Source organism: Neovison vison, chromosome 3 (assembly GCF_020171115.1).
Source record: "Neovison vison isolate M4711 chromosome 3, ASM_NN_V1, whole genome shotgun sequence".
NCBI lineage: Eukaryota > Metazoa > Chordata > Mammalia > Carnivora > Mustelidae > Neogale > Neogale vison.
Window position 1 is genome coordinate 57,216,276 of NC_058093.1, and position 19,135 is coordinate 57,235,410.

The 19,135-nt window shown below is 39.0% G+C and overlaps 1 protein-coding gene across 11 annotated transcripts in view; it reads left to right on the forward strand.

Moving 5' to 3' along the window:
• The first annotated feature begins 603 nt into the window (after window positions 1-603).
• MARCHF7 (membrane associated ring-CH-type finger 7) overlaps window positions 604-19,135 on the forward strand; it is a 48,669-nt gene continuing 30,137 nt past the window's right edge. For all 11 annotated transcript variants that reach the window (XR_006383816.1, XM_044242168.1, XM_044242167.1 and 8 more), the window contains exon 1: window positions 604-773. The gene's annotated coding sequence lies outside the window, so the exon portion shown is untranslated. The remainder of the gene's footprint in view (window positions 774-19,135) is intronic.

Below are 19,135 nucleotides of genomic sequence, written 5' to 3' on the forward strand. Positions count from 1 at the left end.
TACACCACCACCAAGACTTAATGACCACCACCAAGGAACGGTCCCGGAGAAACCCGCTCCTACCCTGAAAGGGGAGGGCTCGCAGACCACAGCAGGGCGGGAAGGGAGCGGGAGGAGGGGAGGTCGGATGAAGCAGTGCTTAAGTCAATAAACATTCGCTGCGCCACTTACTAGGAGCCAAAAAAAAGAAAAAAGAAAAAAATAGCTGGGCGGTACTTGAAGCAGTGGGTCCTGCAGCTTTGCGGGAGGGGGCAAGAGCCTGTAGCGGGGACTCGGGCGCCTGGGAGCGGTAGGGCTGGATCAGAACCTCTCGCCAAGCAGGCGAGGGCGGCCAACTAGGGACAGGCCTCTAGCGCCCAGCTCCCGGGGTCCGCACCCTCACTGGCCCAGCCGCCAGCCCGCCAGCCGACCCGCCGCAGCTGCTTACCAGAGGGGCCTCGCTGCCTCCCCGGGGGCAGCCCTTCAACGGTTGCCGCAGTCAGAGCACCACCCCGCGGTAGGGTACGTCGAGCCCGCCCGCAGCTCTCGGGTCCCCGCAGCACCGCCCCTCTCGCGAGAAGTCGGCGGAGTCTGTGAAGTTGGGGGCGGGGGAGAAGAAGGGAGGGGCTTTCAACGGTGGCGGCTGGTTCTGCGCCGGATCCGGGCGAGGGGCGGGCGCCATTGTGCTTCTCTGCGGAGTTCTCTGGTTTATTTAGGGGCCCTGATCTCCGAGGAAGAAGGCGGTGGTCGCTTCGAGCAGGACGCGCCCTGTACCGTGCCAGCTCGGGAGCAGGGTAATAAGCTGCGGCTCTCCGGCTTCTCCTCTGGGGGAGTTGGTTCTAGCCAAGGCCGCGTGGGGGAGGGGAGGAAACGAAGTGCAGGCCTGGGGACGCAGAGGCTGCTTCCCTCGTCTCTGGTTGGGGCGGAGGAGCGTGATCGGCGCCGCGGTTACGGAGGGCGGCCGGGCGCCGGCCTCGGCCGGTGGCCTTTTCGTCTCGTGGTGGAGTTTGTGACGGGTAGAGGGGCAGATTGTACGTCTTCCTGATGAACGTGTGGTCGGCGAGGGCAAGGGGTTTGGGTACTGCTTTGGCCTTTGGCGGCCTCCTCTTGGATGGGGGTAAGGAGGATCCTCCGGAACCCTGCGGGCCGGGAGTGTCACGAGTGAGGTATTTCGTGAGCGCCGTGTAGAGGGCGGGGAAGGTTGGGACTCCGCCAACCCGGTCTCCAGTTGAAGGGACTTTGCCAGCCCTTAAGTTGCGGTGAAGATTTGGTCATTGATCGCTCCATTTCTTGACTGTCGTGTTACTTTGGGAGTTTTGTGTCGTGGGAAATTGTATCCTTCAAATTGATGGTATATATGTAAAACGGACCTGTTGGCCTAAGAAGTGAAAATCTGGAACATATCAGTTGTAGATATTCTCTCATTTTGATGGAACTGCGTAGTGAAGATGAACACGTAAGGAGAAGCACCATAAAATAGTACAATTGTTTTTTTTGTTTTGTTTTGTTTTTTTCCTTACGTGCTCATGTAGATAGTAATAAATGGGGGAAAATCTGTCCTGGTATTGGATTCGTCACGACCAGTGTCGTTTGGCACTACTGAGAGTAAATGTGCCAAAGTGAAATTGAATTTAGTAAGTTTTTTTTTTTTTTTTGTAGGACTTTAGGTTTGTTTTGTGAATTATTTTAAACTTCCCCGTACTCCTTTCTCACTTTTCTGTCAAGAGCTAAGGTAAGGTTAAAAATGAATTTTTGACTTAAAAACCAAACAGTATACTTTTATTAACAAGGCAAACACATGGTGTAGCTAGATTTTTCAAGAGGATAAACATGTTTCAGGAATGAGGATCTATTTCATTTACAGCTCTACAGCCTCTTGTGAAACAGTTGTGTCTGAGGGATTTAGAGTCAGAAGATCTGGGTTTGGGTCTTAATTTTGCCATAATTATTTAACCTGTGTTTTCTTAGAAACATAGCACTTTTCTTTGAGTTAAGATGGGAATTGAATTAGATTAGGTGAGGTAGCTGATAGTAGTCTAACACCTAGGGGGAGTAATGCTCTGGGAATGAATTTTTAATGGATATAAAACAATTGGAATTGATACCTGAAAAGTCCAGTTGTTTATATTCTGGTCAGAATAACCTTAAAATTTTACTCTGCCTGTGGTACCCCTTCCCTCCAATAATGTAAGTTCCATACTACAAATGTTTTTAGATAAGAATTTTAAAACTTTTCCTTTGCTGTAAATTTATACCACAGATGTAAGCTTGTAAGCATGGTCTTGACTTTTTTCCAAAGTTGCATGTGGGGTCAGATGTCTTGAGTAAGAATGATTAAAAATTCCTACTTACTTAAATACAGGTGATTACTTTTTTGCTGCACTGGCAAGAGAGCTGCTTTTCCAAGATAAAGCACAGAGATTCCTTTATGTAGATATACACCTATGTTCTACATGAAGATGTCAGGTAATCAACTGACACGTCATCCATGGCTCTCGTACAGCCAATTTTTAATGAGCTCCATATCCATTTCACACAACTCTTCATCTCGTGTATGTTTAGGAGTTGCCCATGTTTTAAAATTTTAGGAAAATAATAGTGCAGAATTATCAAATTATGTGAAACATTTTTTGATAATTTGTTATTCATTGTATTCTGGCTACTAGACCAAGGCTTCATGTTACAAGAATGCGCTTGACACAGCATCTGCCTTCCACAACTCACAGTTCAGTCATGAGACTAATGTATAAACAACTACTGCTATTATCACAGGGGAAGAACATAGTAGTACTGTGGGAAAACAAAAATTGACCAAAGGTTCAGTCTTTGGGGAAATTTTTTTACAGGAACTATTGCTTGAACTGAGATGTTAAGGTGACTAGCAGTTTGATAGGAAACTGCAAAGTCATGGTATGGTATTTTGTTTTAGGAATGGACAATTTGTTCCCATAATTGCAACAAATCAGAAGGTGACATGGAAGACCTACTGTTTCAGAAAGTGCTCTATGCTGTGGGAATGGAGAGTTATTGCGTCCCTAAGCCCAATAAAAATGATTTTTAGATTATCTTTACTGACAGCATCATTCTGTTACTGCAGATAATTAAGTGCCAGTAATGAAGAACAATGGGAAATGCACAAATGGAATGCAGACTGAAATGCTTGTGTTAAACCTAATTTTTTTAAGCAACAAATTTAACTTAACTAGTGAATGTTTTAGCTCTTAAATTTAACAGAAGTAACTGATCACATTAGGATTATAACAAAATAAGTAGATTTTGAATTACTTGTAAGATCTATTTGAAATCACTAAAGCAAAATTCTGTTGTAATGATTTGTAATAACAAATCATCATTTTATAGAGACTCTATCTTTAATACAATTGCTAATAGTAAGATGAACCCAAGGGTGGGTACAAAATTCTAATTTGAGCATGGCTGGGGTTCAGTTTTCATTGATCTTAACTTTTCTATTCTGGTCTGAACTCATGTGGTCAAAACTGGTTTTTCTTGCTCTCAAATACATTTCTTTGTGGCTCTACCAGTTAAACTACATGTTGAACATCTGGTTTTGAAATCACCTACTGCTCTACACCCAGTTTTGTCAACAGGTTTAGAAGAGGGCAAATTTTGAACCTTAAAAGCTAGGTTCTCACCTTTTATAGGGATCTTTGCACTTAAAGTGTTTCTCCCCTTCCAGAAAAAAAACCTTAACATGGTGTCCACTCTGAATGAAGATTCAAACTTGACATTTACAGATTAAGTATACTTCAGAGGAGAACACATTGTCTTATGAAGTAGCATAGACTTAATAGTCATATTTTCTCGTGAGGACATTAAACATTTTTCTGATTATTTCAGGCATGGGTATATCTTTGTTTTAAGTTATCTGTCATCTAAAAACGCAGAGGCTTAGGACTCCTGGGTGGCTCAGTGGGTTAAAGCCTCTGCCTTCAGCTGAGATCATGATCCCAGGGTCCTGGGATTGAACCCCACATTGGGCTCTCTGCTAAGCGGGGAGCCTGCTTCCCCTCCATCCCCCAGCCTCTCGGCCTACTTGTGATCTCTGTCAAATAAATAAAATCTTTAAAATTAAAAAACAAAAACAAAAACGCAGAGGCAGTTTTTAAGAAGACTTTCTGTCTTCTAACATAGTTTCCACATCTCCATATTCACTAGGATCAATAAAACACTTGCATTTCCCATTTAAGTCTATATCTGTTTTTTTCTCCAGAAGCAGATCTTTTAAAGAAAAAGATATACCAAATAGAGGTATACCAAATAAATAAAGATATACCAAATAAATATACCAAATAAAATAAAGATATACCAAAAGATATAAAGATATAAAAGATATATAAAAGATATATTAAAAAAAAGATATAAAGATATAAAAGATATATAAAAGATATATAAAAGATATATATATATAAAGATAAAAAAGATATATAAAAGATAAAAAGATATAAAGATATAAAATAAAATAAAGATATACCAAATAGAGGTAAATAATGGAATTATGTTTACAATTCTGAAAGACCAGTGGCTATTAGAATACATAAGTATTTTGTGTGGTAACTCTGGCCTTTCATGCCATGAATTTATTTTATAGTATTGTGCTCTTGATAATTCACTAACTTCAGCTCCCTTAGATATTTGACAAATTCTGAATCCAATTTTTCACAGAATAAGATACTTTGTAGAAAAATTAAAACTAGGTGAGTTATGAAACTTTATTGCTTCATAGGAAACCACCTCAAAACCTAGTGGATTAAAACTGCTGTTTACTATTACAATTCTGTGTACCAGTTAATCAGTTCTGTTGGTTTTGCCAGGGTTCACCCAAGTAACAGCATTCAGCTGTAGGATTTCTCAGACTGGAAAGTCCAAGATGGTGTTACTCACATGTCTGATGGTTGGTATTGGTTGACATTTAGGCTTTACTCCATGTGGCCTACTGACACGTGGGTCCCAAGACAGCATTCCAAGAGAGTGAAAGTGGAAGTTATAAGACTTTTACAGCCTTTCAGATCATACAGTGTCACTTAACACTGCATTCTCTTAGTCAAAGTAAATGTCAGAAGACTAGCCCATATTCAAGGGGTGGGGAAAAGTAAGATTTTACCTTTAGCAACATCACAGTATAAAGAGGTTTGTGTACTTGGATGGGAGAAATTTGGAGCCCTGTTTTGTAATTTACCACAAGTTGCTTAGAACAGTTTTTAGTACAGGCAGTCTTACATATGTCCTGATTGGGATTTGATTTAAAATGGAGGATGATAAAATAGATTATAAGATAGGTCAGATGTTGATAATTGTTGGAGACTGTTGATTGGTACATGGAGGTTTATTACTGTTTCTAGCATATGTTTGAAATTTTTAATAGTAAATTTTTTAAGGCATACTTGGGTATTTGAAACATTTTTGTGAGTGATTTTAACCTACTTAATATTTACTAGAATAGTACCTCTTTGTTTAATATTTATTTCTTTTGTGGTATGTGGATACTAAAGAGGGTAGACCAGTAGTACTGCAATTTAGGGAATTATTAGAAGTTCTTTATAAATTTTATTAGAAGTTATTGAGAAAACGTGTCTTTTCATTTGCAAATAATTGTTTCCCTTAATTTTAAAAGAAAGACCAGGGGTGCCTGGGTGGCTCAGTGGGTTGAAGCCTCTGCTTTCAGCTCAGGTCATGATCCCAGGGTCCTGGAATCGAGGCCCACATTGGGCTCTCTGCTCAGTGGGGAGCCTGCTTCCTACTCTCTCTGCCTGCCTGTCTGCCTACTTGTGATCTTTGTCGAATAAATAAATAAAATCTTAAAAAAAGGGGGGGGGAGACCAAGTACATTAAAGAAATTTTGGAAAACTGAATATAAAACAGAAAACAAAACCCAACCAGAGACAACAATAAAATGGTAATAATGCTTATTTTTCCCAATTTTTTTTGTACACTTAAATAGTCAAGGTATTTTTTAGATAATAATCCTCCCATAATAAATCTGAATGACTTTAAAAAATCTTTTTACTATGTGTTAAAGACAATTTTTAAAAAGATTTTATTTATTTTAGGGAGGGAGAGAGCACAGGGATGGGAAGGTGGGGGAGCAGAGGGAGAGGGACAAGCCATCTCTGTGCTTAGTGCAGAACCCTATGTCGGGTTCAATCCCAGGACCCTGTGATCATCACCCAAGCTGAAATTAAGAGTGGAATGCTTAACTGACCGAGCCACCCAGGCCCAGCAAGACAATATCTACTAAACTGTATGAAAATCTTTAATGGTGATAGCATTGCCTAATAGTAGCAAGTATTTGCTGAATACAGTACTGTGTGCCAGCAAAGTTCATAATACACCTTTGAAGTTGGTACTATCATTATCACCATCTTGTGGGTGAATAAATATTAGAGAAGTTAAGCCTAGAGTCATACCAATAAAGGACAGATCTCATAGCTTGCATTCTTAACTGTCATTTTTGCAAATAGAAATGGGCTGGTGTGCTAAAAATTGCACAATGCTTAATTTATCTTTCCTGGCCTCAGTTTCATATTTATTTCTGTTAATTAATTAAAGGGAAGGTCTTAAGTGTGGGCCATACTATTTGTTACTGTAGATGGGCCTGGGCCTGTTTTTTTAGTCTGGTGGTTTGGTTTATGACTACCGTGTGATTCTTGACAGATCCTGACCAACACTGTTTAATGGAAGAGAGTGGTCTAGAGAGTAACAGGAAAGGATACACGTTGTTTGAGAGATCCCCTTATAAGCAGAATTAGCAAAAAAACCTAACATTGTGCTTTCATTTTTCTGATCTTAGGAATTAATAAGCTTTCTAAATTTGGTAACCAGAAATCCAAGTCATACTTCTTAATCTGTGGTAGTGCCCGAAAAAAGCTTTACTGTTATGTAGAGAAATATGTAGAACTCCTTTAGTCTTAAGTGTTTCCTTATACTGCCTGAAGCTTTTCAATTCACTTTTTCATAGTGCCCCAGATCTACTCATTAGGCATAATCAGAGGAGAGTGACCTCCTTAGGTGACCATAGAAAGGCACAGTGAAATCAGAAGGCATGGAGGTAGCATAGGTGTATGGGTAGATAATGTGAGTGATTGAAAATCTGTTATCACCTCAGCTTGCTCTCTGTTTTCAAAACTGTTTCCACCATGCTTCTAGACCTCTTCTGTGTACTTCAGACTGTTTCTTTAAAACTCATGCTTCTCTGTGTTCTACTCTGTGAATTCCCTGCCAAAAAAGAAAAAATGTTTGGTTTTCATCAGTATTCTGGATAATTCCTCCCCACCCCCATAGAATTCTTTTTTATTTGACATACTGAATCTGCTTTCTTTCTTTACTTTTTTTTTAAAAAAAATTTATTTGTTTGTCAGAGACGGTGGCCGGGGGTGGGGGGTATGTGTAAGGGAGAGGCAGAAGAAGCAGGCTCCCTGGTGTGCAGCAAGTCCTATGCAGAACTCTATCCCAGAATGCTGGATTATGACCTGAGCGGAAGGCAGACGCTTAACCTACTGAGCCACCCAGAATCTGCTTTCTGTTTACTTTTGGAACCTCATTAATTTGCCTCAGAGCCAGTATATTTCTTCCTAATAACCTGTCCTTAATTGGGGACAAACTCGGAATTTTTTTTTCTTTGTTTTTAGCTGTTGGTATCTCAAAATCTTGACTAGTTTCTGAGCCTATAGCCTGTAACATTAGGTTGTTCCCCATTATTCCACAAAGGTAGTAAAATTAGTTACTAAATTTATTCTAAGAAATGTAGGAATATGTATATGAATCTGTTATTAAGGTTAGGCAAAACTAGATAAATGTTTCATTTTCAAAAACACTGTTTGTCAGGAATATTATTTCTGGGGTCCTAAAGGAAAAAAATAATATACAAATTAGTGGTGGTAAAAGCTTCAGAACCATTGCCTTGTTAAAGTATAAACTCCTGAGCTAAGGACCCGAGATTACCTTTATAATATGGGTCTGATTTTATGTATTCATTCCCTTCAGAGACCTTTCTGTTTCTCTCTCCCCTTCTATGCCTTCAGTTTTACTCTGACGCTCAGATTGTTTTCTTTTTTCCAGTTTTTTTTTTTAAAGATTTTATTTATTTATTTGACAGACAGATCACAAGTAGGCAGAGACACAGGCGGAGAAGAGGCAGAGAGGAGGAAGCAGGCCCCCTGCCGAGCCGAGGGCCCGATGTGGGGCTCCATCCCAGGACCCTGAGATCATGACCCGAGCCGAAGGCAGAGGATTAACCCACTGAGCCACCCAGGCGCCCCTTTTTTCCAGTTCTTTAACATGCTTTAGCAAGTTTATGCCTTATTCCTTTTTCTATTTTTATTCTTCAAAGGTCATCTCAGATGTAACTTCCCCTGGAGTCTTTTGCATCTGGAACTTTGGCTATTCCCAGTCAGTGCTCCCATGGCATTTTCAGGTTTTTGTTGTTTATAAATAAAATTTTCATAGGATTAAGAAACAAAAAATAAATACAGTGGTGTATCTGATGTAGAAATTGGTATAATTGCTAATTCTCTTTGGTAATTATTTTAGTTGGGCTTTCTAACTCTGATCCTTTTGTTGGTTTTGAAAAAAATTTCAGGCAGTATCTCTTCAATTTTTTTCTCTGCCCTGGTCCTTTCCTTCTGTAAATCCAACTAAATGTACAGTAGACTTCCTTATTCTCTCAGTGTCTCTTAAGCCCTCCCTTATGTATTTATTGCCATCTGTTCCTCCATGCGTCATTCTGGATAATTTTTCTTTTAGCTTATTTCCCCTAGTTCTTCAGTTTTGCTTACTTTATTGTTAAATGGATCAATTTTCCCTTTTGCTGACATTGGGGCCATATTTATGTAGTTGTGGTGACTCTTGTCTCTTGGCAGTGGGTTCATTTTTTTCCTTATATTTTTGTGTGTCTGGTAATTTTTGGTTAGTAAGTTTTAAAAAAAAGTAGAGGCTGAAATAAATAATATTTAAGCCTGGATATAGACATACTCTACTTCTGTCAAATTGTGTACTGTGATGGGTTGAGTTGGTTTCGACTGTAGTTGAGCCAGGCTTAAACTTGATCATCACTTTATTTACCTTCAGAGTTCTTCAGTACTAGACTGCCATTACTTCGTGCTTAGTGTGAGGCTGGGGTACTGGAGGATATCTTACAATAGTATTCTTTTACTATCCTCAACTTCCTGCAGGCCCTGCACATCTGTACTATAAAGGTTTTTGTCTCTCTCTCTCCCCAAAGGTTTTTGTCTCTCTCTCTCCCCGTGGCTGTTGTAACTTCCTCAGCAGTAGGCTGTCTTTGTTTCTTATTTGAAGCAAAAGCTCGTGGTAAAAGCGGGTGTTCTCAGTTCTGTATATCTTTCTTTGGTCTTAGGATGGCTGTCTGTGCCTGGTCCTCAGAGGTGGGGCTGTCTCAAATTTCTGTTCTACCTGCCTCTTGGAGTCCAGAGTGCATGCAGTCCCCTGCCATCCCTCTGCTCCCCCTGCACCCCAAAAGCAACTAATCTCTGCCTTGTATTGATGGAAGATCTTGGGCAAGCATTCATAGCCCTTCCTCAGTGGCCACAGACCTTTGCCTTGTATTAGCATAGAGTCTGTGCTGGAAGTGGGTTTCATACCTTCTTTCCTAGCCACAGCCAGTCCCACCTTGTACTCTTGCAGGTTCTGGAGCATGACTAACCTTCTTCAAGTTCCTTTTTCTTAATCATAGGCAGGCCCTGCATGATCATACTATAGAGAATGAAGTTTTCAGCTCTTCTGTTCTCAATCGAGGCCTTTGGAAAACACTCAACCTTGTGTCGAGGATCCCAGAGTTACTAAACTGTCTCACACTAGCATATATTTACCTTTCAGTATTTAAGAATTTGATCAGTTTTGGCTTTCTTATCAGCCTTTCTGTGACCACCTTTGGTTTATTTCTTCTTGTGGAGGGGCTTAGCGTTCTTTGTTGTTCAACTCATCTGTTGCCTTGTAGCCTCCACTCTGGTGGACTCGAGAAAAGTGATTTAATAGATTATCTGGCTTACCGTTGTTATGTTAGGAGTTAGAGTGATGTCCTCTTATGTTTTTCTATGCATTAAGCAGAGAGGGGAATATTTAAGCCCAATTTTTGTTTGTTTTGTTTTGCTTGAAAATACTCAAGCAAAGTTGGGAGACTAGTAAAAATCCGTATGCACATAGACATGCCTTATGCATGTCTTGGACTTTGATTTCTTATGCAAGACTGGTAAAATTAAAATTTAAACTTTCTAGAAATTACAAGTGCTTCCAGGGCAGAAGTGACTTTTGTATTTTCATATCTCTTAGAATGGCGTTTTCCCTTCATTACTGACCTAGTAATTCTTGTCATTAAGCCTTCATTGCTTTTAAGAGGATGGTCTTTATATTTTAATCAACATTTTTCATTGTTTTGAGGAAGGATTGCTTTAAGTAATCTGCTATCAAGAACTTCTGGTTCTTGGGGCACCTGGATGGCTCAGTGGGTTGACTCTGCCTTCAGCTCGGGTCATGGTCCCAGGGTTGTGGGATCGAGCCCCGCATCGGGCTCTCTGCTCAGTGGGGAGCCTTCTTCCCCCTCTTTCTCTCTGCCTGCCTGTCTACCTACTTGTAATCTCTCTCTGTCAATAAATAAAATCTTCAGGAAAAAAAAAAAAACTTCAGGTTCTTTTCCATAGCATTTTGTGTATCTCTGTTATTTGTATCACAGTTACTTATGTACTTGCTTATTTTTAGTCCATTCCCTCTACCCCTGAAATACGAGTTTTAGGAGATAGGTTTTATTATTATATTTATAGAATTTAGCACCCCACCGGGTATATTGAAAGTACTCAGTAACTTTTAAAAGTTTTTTTTATTTTTTTGTTCTTGTTGTTTTCATTTTTTTGGTGGTAATTGGACATTAGGTGGAAACAGTAGGTTAGAGTTTTGGATGCCGGGCCAAAGAATTTAGATTTTTTCTATAGGTAAGTACTAGGAAAAAAAAAGTTTGATTGGACATGACATCATTGCTAGTAGAATGAAATAAAAAAGATGAAAATGTGAGTTCAGTTTAGATAGAGCCTAGCATGGTATTATTAAAGACTAACTATGTTGGTTTACCCACAGTAGCCCTGGTATCCAAGTAAAGTCTTCCTGAAAACATTGTAAAATTCAGCTTTAATTTGTTTGTATTCCAGTATAAGTTGTGATACAGTTTTTCAGTTGCACTTAATATGTGATTATGAGATATTAATAATTGCAGATAACATCAGGCACAGAATTACAGAATTTTACATGTCAGTTGATGATAGAGAATTCCTTTAGGCTTTTTATCTGAACTGAGAGGAGGCTTAAGGCAAAATTATTTCCACAGTATAGATTTGAATTGTGCTGTTTATAGGTAGAACACTTTTTTTGTCTAAAGATCCTTTATAATATTTAGCAGGTCACTGGAAAACATGAACTTGTTTTAAAGAGTGCTTCAGAGATTTTCAGGAAGCCCAGTAGAAGGAAATTATCTTTAGGCGGGGAAGAAGTGCCAGTTTTCCTAGTAGGTAACAAGTCACAGGTTTATGAGATGAACAGACTACATAAATTGTAAAGTTGGTATGAATATCTCTTTTTCTTTTTTTTTTTTTTAAAGATTTTATTTATTTGACAGACAGAGATCAAAGTAGGCAGAGAGGCAGGCAGAGAGAGAGGAGGAAGCAGGCTCCCTGCTGAGCAGAGAGCTCGATGTGGGGCTGGATCCCAGGACCCTGAGATCATGACCTGAGCCGAAGGCAGCGGCTCAACCCACTGAGCCACCCAGGCACCCCGAATATCTCTTTTTCATTCCTGTTGCTTATGACAGTCATTTTTAAAATGCCTCAAGGTGAGGAAGGTATTCTTAACAGGCAGGGTAAAATCACAACCACTTAGGTAAACTCGTAGTTCAATATCTGCTCCAGAGAATTTATACCCAAGTGATCTCATTCCCAAAGCTGACAAGTTCAGTGGAAGTCTCAAAGATTGATCAAAAGATTTTTGTAGCTCATTCTCTTCTTCCCATGTTCAAACCAAGTCTGAAGAATGGAAAATCAGCCCCTGGGAGCCGTCAGTGCCTCACTTTACTCAGATATGTTGATAAGGAACAAGAACACCTAATTCCATCAGGTGGACCCTTGATGCCTAGGACTTGCATGAGGCTTAAAGAGAATACAAATGGTGTTGTAGAAATTTCACAGCATCATGAATGCTGTATACAACTTCAGTGAGAAGGCATGGCAGATAATCCCATTCCCTTCTGCTCAAGCTCATGTTGCACTGTCCTATGTGACTTACAAAACACAAGTGCAAGGGTGTGTACGTGGCTCAGTTGGTTAAGCATCCAACTCTTGGTTTCGACTCATGAGTTGAGTATGGAGGCTACTTAAGATTCTTGCTCTCCCTCTCACTTCCCCCCTGACTCCCAAAATAAGAAAAATTAAAAAATAAACCACAGGTTCAAGGATAAAATTATCAAGAATTTCAAGATGTCAGGAGCGAGCTTTCAGTCAAGTGCAGGGTCTTGTCCTGCATATGTCACACACCTATGAAGCCAGCCAGTTCATCTGATTACCAAATAGCTGTCTAACTCAAGAATCACATCTTAAGAAATTTAGATTTAAAGGCATATAGTGTTAGAAAAACAAAGAAACTATTATTCTAACCATTGAGGCAAGATTACTTAGAAACTGTTTTGTACTGTACTCTTTAAGTCTTGGTTAAAAGTATTAAGCTTCAAATACCTTTTTTCTGATAGTTCTTATATCTTTCTTTTACAGCACTTAGAACAGTTTAAGTTACATGGTTATTTGTGTGGTTTGTTTGTTCGCTGCCTGACTACAGTATTTTCCTAGTCATTATCTAAGTGTTTACATTCAGCACTGTCCTCTCATCTCCTCATGTTCAGTATTAATGTGCCTAGCACACTCTAAACATGTAGGCTTGAAAAGATGTCTCCATAGTACTCTGTAAGTTTGGTAGCAGTCTTTCAAGGACTGCACATTTTATTTTTTTTCTACAGTTTTTTGTGCTTTTGACCTACAACTTATGCAACCAAATTATATAAGTTTTCTGGTAACACCTACATTGTCAGAATTCAATCAGTTTATGTAGAGGAGTTTCCAAAAATAGTTTCATAGAGTATAAATTCTATATCTCAGAGGACTCTGCCTCTTTGCCTTCTCCCAAGAGATTATTTTGAGCAGATTTCCTACTAGGTTAGTTTCATTCTGCAAGTAAGTCTGCAAGTAAAAATTGAGTATAAATACAAAGTAAACTATAAGGTATTATTAAGAAGCGTAATTGTTATAGAACCATCCTTAGGCCTGTATCTCTTAAAAAACATTTTGTCTTTCTGTTAATACCCTCATCACAAATAGTCCCTTGTTTAGTATTTTTTTTTAAGATTTTATTTATTTATTTGACAGACAGATCATAAGTAGGCAGAGAGGCAGGCAGAGAGAGAGGAGGAAGCAGGCTCCCCGCTGAGCAGTGAGCCCGATGCGGGGCTTGATCCCAGGACCCTGGGATCATGACCTGAGCCAAAGGCAGAAGCTTAACCCACTGAGCCACCCAGGCGCCCTGTTTAGCAGTTTGTTTGGTTTTTTTTACCATCCTTTATTTAGTATTTTTATAGCCATCTTAATAAAATAGTAAACCTACTAGTTGAATCATTTATGGGTTTTTGCATGTCAGTATTTAACCATTGATATTCTTGTTACTAATGTATACCTTCTTTGAATGTCCAATTCATAATTATTTCTTTTCAATGAAATCCTGTATGGATGTAGTATAAATGGTTTATAAAAAGCTGAAGATGGCCGGCGGGGGTGGGGGGTGCCTGGGTGGCTCAGTCTGTTAAACAAATGCCTTCTGCTCAGGTCATGATCCCCAAGCCCCTCGTTGGGCTCCCTGCTTCTTCCTCTCCCTGTGCCTGCAGCTCTGTCTACTTGTGCTCTCTTTCTGTCAAATAAATAAAAGCCTTTAAAATAAAAATTTTAGGGGCGCCTGGGTGGCTCAGTGGGTTAAGCCGCTGCCTTCGGCTCAGGTCATGATCTCAGGGTCCTGGGATCGAGTCCCGCATCGGGCTCTCTGCTCAGCAGGGAGCCTGCTTCCTCCTCTCTCTCTCTGCCTGCCTCTCTGCCTACTTGTGATCTCTCTCTGTCAAATAAATAAATAAAATCTTTAAAAAAAAAAATAAAAAAAAAATAAAAATAAAAAAAAATAAAAAAAAATAAAATAAAAATTTTAAAAAATAAGTTAAAAAAATTAAAAGCTGAAGATAAGGGTGACTGGATGGCTTGTAGTTTAGGTGGCTGACTATTGATTTTCTGTCAGGTCCTGACCTCAGGGTCTTGGGATTGAGCCCTGCATTTGGCTCTGTGCTCAGTGGGAAGTCCCCTTTGGGATTTTCCCTCTGCCCCAACCCCGCTTGCTTGCTCTCTTTCTCTAAAATAAATAAATCAGTCTTAAAAAAAAAAAAAAAAAAAGGGATAGAAGGTAGAAAAGATTTATGTTAGGCAACTGTGTATGCTTTATCATCCAAACCAGTCCACTTTTTATTTTTAAAAGATTTTATTTACTTATTTATTTATTTGACAGACAGAGATCACAGGTAGGCAGAGAGGCAGGCAGAGAGAGAGGAGGAAGCAGGCTTCCTGCTGAGCAGAGAGCTGATCCCAGGACCCTGAGACCATGACCTGAGCCTGAGGCAGAGGCTTAACCCACTGAGCCACTCAGGCCCCCAAGGGCTATTAATAATTGTCCTGGGGTAATGAGCACGAATTAGGACTTTTCTGGAGATACTAGACAAACCAGGAGATATGGTCATCATATTTTATTTTATTTATTTTTGATCATCATATTTTAAAAAGGAAAAGAAGAGTACTTTGCCCCACCCTTCATTCTCAGTGTCTTTCCAAAGGTACTGACCCTCAACTTTGTAGCTGTTCTGGGATTTACCTTCACATTTCTAGAGAATGTTTATACTGTTCATGATTTTTCATACGTATTTTCTTTATTCATGCTTGTTGTTACTTCCCTAATCATCTCCATCCCATAGCATGTTTGTAGCAAAATTGTTGATTCAATACCTTATATTTACATTATTGTAACTAGTAAATATTCACCCACATTTCACCCAGACTCCCTGTTTCTTTCTTTCTTTCTTTCTTTCTTTCTTTTTATTTAAAGATTTTATTTATTTATTTGTCAGAGACAGGGAGAGAGAGCGAGTGAGCACAGGCAGACAGAGAGGCAGGCAGAGGCAGAGGGAGAAGCAGGCTCCCCGCCGAGCAAGGAGCTGGATGTGGGACTCCATCCCAGGACCCTGGGATCATGACCTGAGCCGAAGGCAGCCGCCTAAGCAACTGAGCCACCCAGGCATCCCGTGACACCCTGTTTCTTGAACAATAACTGTTTCCTAACAGAAAAGTTTCATTTGTTCTTTGTACTTAGCAATTTTTCTTCCCCAGTTGTATTATGGTCTCTTCCACATATGCCAAATAGTATCCATAGGAGTCTCCCCCAACCACCCTCCAAAACTTTGCTGTCATTATTCAGTCCTGCTGCTGTCTGGATTTTATGCTTCCTACCTACCTTTGGAACTATTTCCTGGGTTCTGTGTCTGGATTTCCCTTTCTTAACTGTTTCCTGGGTTCCATGTCTGTTTCTTTCATTCTTTATACTCTCCATTTCGTAGGACATACTCTTCATTTATCTTCCTTTGATATTTGTCTTGTTTTTTGATCTTTTTAAAAGATCTTACATGTCTGAAAATGTGTCCTATTCTCCACCTCACATTTAATCGTTAGATTGGAATTCAAGGGTAAACATTTTTCTCAGTACTATAGGCTTTGCTTCATTGTCTTAAGAGTTTTTACAGTTGTCATTAAGAAGCCAGGGCAAGATCTTCTCTTCTTTTTTGGTGTTCTAAAATTTCAAGGTGTTAAATTGTGCTTAGTGTTGGTCTTTTTTTTCTTTGATCCTGCTGGGTTCTCTAGAGCTCTTCCAATGTGGAGATTTGTATCCTTCAGTCCTTGAAAGGTTCTTTTATTTCTTTAGTAGTTTTCGTTTTCTTTCCATTTTCTTTCTTCTCTATTAACTATGCCTAAAGTAAGATGATAATTCCCCTGGTTAATTCTCTTATTTTAAAGTTGTACTTCTGAGAGGTTTCCTCAGTTTATTCCCAGTAATTATGTTGAATCTCATTGTATCACCGTTTTCAGAAAGAGTATCCCATTTTCAATGTCCACAAGCTCTTTATTATACTCCAGTTGTTTTCTTAAGCACCCTATTATTTTATGAATGGATGTCTGTTGATCTCTGAGGGTAGTAGTTAGCTATTTTCCCCAAATTTTCTTTATATTCCTTTTTTTCCTTTTTTTAATCCTGGTCTTTCATATCAGAGGATTTGATTGGATACTTAGTAATCCTTAATGCTCATCTGTTTGAAGGAAATGGTAAAAAAAAAAAAAAAAAAAAACCTAATTAGAAAACTCTTGGTGACTAGTGAACTTTGCTGTGGGGGAGGATGTTCCTGTGGCAGTCTAGCTTGGTAATTGGGAGCAGTCCAAATACCAGTGTCCAGAAATCTTTGTCCATGTTTTTGTTTGGTGATCCAAGAGTAAAATCCCTTAATTTTATGGCAACATTGTAGAAATAGGGCTGGGAAAAGTTCTCAGGTCTCAACATTGAACATACAGATTTTATTTTTCACACTTAGTCCTGCAAATTTGATTATATACTTGGGTGGAATGAATTACATCTGAAATCCTTACTCTGGAGAGAATAAATACTTTTGGGAAATTGAAGCTAGGGGAAGAATTCGTCGGTTTACTGTTTGAACTACATATTTGATTTCAATTCACTTTTAACGCCATGCATCTTCTCTTTTGTGGTGGTATCTGGTACCCTCAGGTCATGCTGCTTTTTTGTGTACTAAGGCCAAATGCTTTGCTTCTAGTTTCTACCTCTAAGAGCCTAGGGTGTAGTTTTATCTTCTCTAATTATTGTGCCTTTACTCTTCCTTTGGATTTCCAAATACACATTGAAATCTCTTGCCTTCTGTGGCCCCCTTTGGATTCATTACCTATCGTTTTATCAGGGTTTTAGAAAGGGGCAAAACAGGTACATAAGGATAATCTCTCGTGTTTTAACTGGAAGTTCTAAACTGACCTTTTTTGATAAGCTTGCTCTGATTTAGTCATATTCATTGTAACTTTTTTACTGTGGTTTGTCATTAGTTGGACATTTTTAGTGGAATAATTTTAATTGATAATGAGTTTGTGTTACATCTTTTTCATGTTTGTTGTATATCTCCTGCTGCAATATAGACAATATGTTTTAGTGGTTTTTTCCTCTTTTCAGTCTCTTTTCTGTTATTGCCTGATACCATGTTTTTAAAGTAAATATAACGAAAGGAAATTCTTTTGTAGTAACTTTTAAGGTAGGAAGTTGTGATTGATCCAGAGTTGGTGAGTTAATGAGGTTCCATGCCAAAAATAGATTAGGTATTTTTACTTTAAATGTTTAAATTTGAATTTTTTTTTTCCTTTTTCTTTTGTGGGGAGTGGGGGTGGATGGGTGGGGGGGGACAGAGGGACAGGGGACAGAGGGAGAGGAACAGAGAGAATCTCAGCAGGCTCCATGCTCAGTGCAGGGCCTGATGCAGGGCTCCATCTCACAATTCTGATGAGTTCATGACCCGAGCATAAATCAAGATGCAGATGCCTAACTGTCTGAGCCGCTGAGGAGCCACTGAGGTGCTGCTGAATTTGAATGTTTTAATAAAGCACATACGCCTTGTCCAAGTGGCATATCAGATAAGCGCCTCTGTTTGTAGTTACTTTAATGTCATCCAATACCAGAATAAGAAGGAAATTTTTGACCCTTCTTGAAAGTGGGTAGGGAGAAGTTGAAGAGATTATTGTGATTTTTAAAATTTTTTTGATTATAAAAGTAATGTCTTCATGGCAGCACTGTTTGTAATAGCCTAAAATTGGAAACAGTTCAGTGTCCATCTGCAATACAATGGACAAATAATTTATGTGTATTGATAACAAATACTATATAAACCAGTTAGAGTGAACTTATTACAGCTACATGCTACAATACAAATGAATCTCACAAATACAACGTTGAGCAAATAAAACCAGACATAAGAGAGTACATGTTATATCATTCCTTTCATATACACACAGGTGTCCACCCCTATCCAAAAGTAGAGTATTTCTTTGAAACCTTTTGTAGGCTAGAATGATGTAAAGTGAAGAAGCAGTTATTAGTTTATATGGGAAAACTTTTTGAGTTTTTCCAGACCCAAAAAATATCCCCTCTCAGACTTTTCTGTTACTGTACACACATTGTGCAAATGGATACACAGTACACATTGAGGTAAAGCACAGAAGCTTGCAGACAGTTTAAAGTTATGGCGGCTTGATGCTGAGATGAGGAGTGTAGTTCCTGGGGAAGGGGGTTGGTGTTGGCACTTGCTACTCAGGGTATCCACTGCCTCAGTGCTGCAAAACAAATGTTGAATGCTGTTTTTTCACTTTCCGTTCCCTTTTTATAAAAGCAAAAATTCTCTCTGGATTTCTTTCGCTTAGCAAAAGCAGATACTATATATAGGTCTTTCATAAAAGTGACAGGGCATAATGTGGACTTTTGAAAAGTGGGAAGTACTTGTATATTTAAAAGATTACACATAGCTATTGTGACTCTTGGTCTAGGTTGAGGAATGTTTACTAAAGAAAACTTAGAAATTATCACTTTTGAAAAAGGGAAATAAAATAAATTATAGCATAACTTATAAAAGTTATAAGTTAATAATTTGAGTGTCTTAAAGTGTGTACAGGATAGAAGCACACAAAGAAAAATGATGAGTGTTTTCATATTATGACTAGGAATTGAATGGGGAATGTACAGTTTCCATGTATGTACAAAGTCTGTGAAAGTGTATTGTGATAAGGGGAGTGCAAATAGTATAGCTAATGCTCATGGTATGAGTATTAAGCACTAATAATAGGTAAGGATAGCAAGACAGTCAAAAACAAATTTGTGTTGGATTCCATAGAGACAAAATTGAGTAAGGAAAAGAGCCCAGGCTTTGGAAACAACCCCAGTTCTTCATCCCTCTTTTATCAGTTTGCTTCATTTT